Here is a 3,467-nt window from a genome sequence, read left to right as displayed (position 1 = left end):
TGGTGGGTATTTGTTCCCAGAATTGTCGAGGACACAGAAATTTCAGTGATTCTAGCTCTATTTTTTTTTTTTTGGTGGGGCAATGAGGGTTAAGTGACTTGCACAGGGTCACACAGCTAGTAAGGGTCAAGCATTTGAGGCCAGATTTGAACTCGGGTCCTCCTGAATCCAGGGCCAGTGCTTTATCCACTGCTCCACCTAGCTGCCCCTCTAATTTAATTACATAGTCAGCAATCTCAATTTAGCTAACCCCCTGAGACAGGTATTTGATGCTGAGAGAGAAAAGGAGATGAATGAAAGTTTATGGGAAAAGAGGCTTTTCTAGTTTATGTACAAAGATGAGGGCTCAGAGCCAATTAATTAGTTAATGAGACATCATGCTTTCATATTGATTTATGAAAATATATCAAAACATATCCTTTGATTGACTTAGAACCTGGGAGTCTTAAGAGTTAATAAAACAATAAACCAGTAACAGGTAGAGAGGGGCGAGGGATGATTTAGTTGTCAATTAGTATATTCACAGCCCAGATTTCCATCTAGAGATAATTTTTTTTTTCAGTGAGAGCACCACACTCTGTAGGGCTACAGTTTTGTTCCTACCCAGGCCAAAGGAAAACGATGCTACAGACTAGCTACCATAAAAATGTGTGCTCTTGGTCATGAGGGTAGGTATGCCAAATACAAACTTACACTCACTCCTGGACAAACAACTCGGAGAGTACATTCTTCTGACTGTGGGTCAGTTTCCTTGACTGTCATTGCAATAACCTTTATGTAGGTAGGATAGCACTCAGGATGTCAAGATGCCACCTGCATGCAAGTGAGTGGTTCTTATAATGACCTGTTTCCAGGTTATCTTTATCTGTCTGCCCTCATCAGCTTGTCTCTATTTTTGTGGCATGCCAGCCTATCTGGTGTTTCTCTATCTCTTGCTGAGGACACTAGACACTAAATGATGGCCTTGCTTTAAGACTTATTGCGTGGGAACAGTGAGACAAGTATCAGTACAGAGGGGCATGAATATAGCAGATAGAAACTGATTACCTGACCTGTTCTATGAGAGCAGAGGATGGGAAAAAGGGAGTTTAGCTTCAAGCACTCTTTTAGCATAGCATCGTGGACTTCGTGGGCCAGAAGGAAGGGGTGATAAGGCTCTATACTGGAACAATTACTCACTACCACTAATCACATTCACTTCTTCCCTTTTCTTCAAAGGTTAGGTGGTAGAGTGGAAAGGCCACTAATTTGGAAATTAAAGGCCAGAGGGTCAAATCCCAGCTCAACTAAGTTCTCTTCTAGTTCTAAATCTGTGATCCTGTGAACTATTTGGAACAGATATGAGTGGAAGATTGATTCAACATATGTATATTATATATTATATAAATATAGTAAATAATATGAGAAAATAATTATTAATAATGGATTTCTAGGAGAAACCCAGACATTAGTTTTAGCTGCTCTCTGCCCCTCACCCCAGAAAGCCCTGCCTGGGATGAGTTCAGGTGAGCAAAAGGAATGCAGATTGATTCTTTTGTTTACCCTCTCTAAGACCACCCCTCAATTCATTTCAATCAATGGAACCTAATGATGCTATAACCAATTTGCTTAGATAAGTGTATGGTGACCTGCCTCTATCTAAGGGGGATAAAACTCTTGTCTACACTAGGGTAAACCTTTTTTTACTCCTCTCTCTCTCTCTCTCTCTCTCTCTCTCTCTCTCTCTCTCTCTCTCTCTCTCTCTCTCTCTCTCTTTCTCTCTGTCTCTCTTACTGCTTGCCCTCTTGTCTCAGAAGGCTGTTTCTTAGGGGTATATAATTGTTTAGGCCTCTAAGCCTGTGGCTAGTGGGGAAGTCAGGGAGACACGCGGTCAATACTTTAATAACATGTAATATTAATTAATAATACCTTACAGCCAAAACAGGTACAATAGCCATTAATTTGTAAGTAGCAATAATTTTATAAAGTACAGCCTAGCACAAATAATTTAGCTAACACAGCTAATTGTATTAAAATATACTCTGTTTTTACATACATATACAAACACACACACACATGAAACACTATATGTTTTGTTCCCAGGTTCAGAAGATTGGGAGTCAGGAAGGCATGAAAGGGGACCCATATTATTAAGTGGTTTACAAGTCATAAAGTCAGCAAACTTGGAAATAGGGGTGAGCTAATTGAAATCCAGTACCTTTTCTCAGACATCAGCAGAATCATTGCAAACATCCAAACCGGAAAGCCACATGCTAAGAGATTCAGAAATCTAAGCATGAAAACCATTGTCTGAGTTTTAGATCAATAGGTCTAAAGTTAAGGTCATTCTGGACAGGGTCAAGAGAATGGTGTGAAGGGAGAAACCCAAGACACTGACTAAAAAAGATTTGGTTTATTAAAAAAAAGCCCAAGACAGCATTATTTTATGGTGCCCTGCTGGCTACTTCCCTTCTTCCCATGTTCACATAAATATGCATAAACACTCAATTGAACAAAATGCGCCTGTGAATTCAGACACCTTATATGCAGCACTATGCCAGGAGTTCACAATCAGTTTGGGAGAGGAGTTAAATACAAAACAAGAATAAATAACAATGTGACATGACTAGAAAGATCATGAAGCAATGTGTGAAAAGTTCAAATGAGTGGCCACAGTCCCACCTACACAATGACTTAGCCAAAGATATTGTTATTGGAATTCCTGTCCCTTAAACCGGGCATGTGGGAAGTACCTGAGCTGTTGACTCAAAGAGCAGATATATTTCTGATATCTCTTGTTGACTTTGTACAGGTTTAATTGGATGCTGATCAATAGAGCCCTGATCCATTTCTCCTGTTTTTACCTTTCTTTGTATCCTCAGTACCTAGTACAGTGTCTGGCATATAGTAGGTGATTAATAAATGGTTGTTGACTAGTTGACTTGACACATGCCCTCTTTTCTCCACAATACCTCTAACTCCAGCTTAGTCTGGCCAAATCTGGAGAAAAGTAGTTGCAATTTCCAACCCAATCTGAAGTCAAAGTACAAGGTAAAGGATGTTTGATGATATCAAGAAGCAGCTCAGGGCTGTCCATTTCTCTCACACCTTAACCTAGTCAGTGATGCTCCCTTTCCCAGTCTTGAGTTCAGGCACCTCTTTTCTCTGGGAGTAAACCCCAGTCCTGTTTGTGGATGACCTATTTTCTATACAGAGGGAAGCCACAAACAGCTGGAATTACCTGCCTGCCTAGGCTCCTTCCTTCTGGCTTCAAACAGCTGCAGGGCCCCACCTTCATCTCTGCCTCCTGCACACTAGGGTTTCCCTCCCCTTTTTTTTTTTCCTCCCTGAAAAGATCTGGAAGCACCAGCTCTACAAGCCCTGAGCCTTTAAAAGGCTCCATCCAGGAGATTGGCTCATTTAGAATTTGTGGAATTTCTCCGGGAACACGTGAAAGCCTAGCAGTCAGCCCCCTCTCGTTTTATACC

This window comes from Dromiciops gliroides, chromosome 5 (assembly GCF_019393635.1).
Source record: "Dromiciops gliroides isolate mDroGli1 chromosome 5, mDroGli1.pri, whole genome shotgun sequence".
Classification (NCBI taxonomy): domain Eukaryota; kingdom Metazoa; phylum Chordata; class Mammalia; order Microbiotheria; family Microbiotheriidae; genus Dromiciops; species Dromiciops gliroides.
This window is presented reverse-complemented; position numbering follows the sequence as displayed.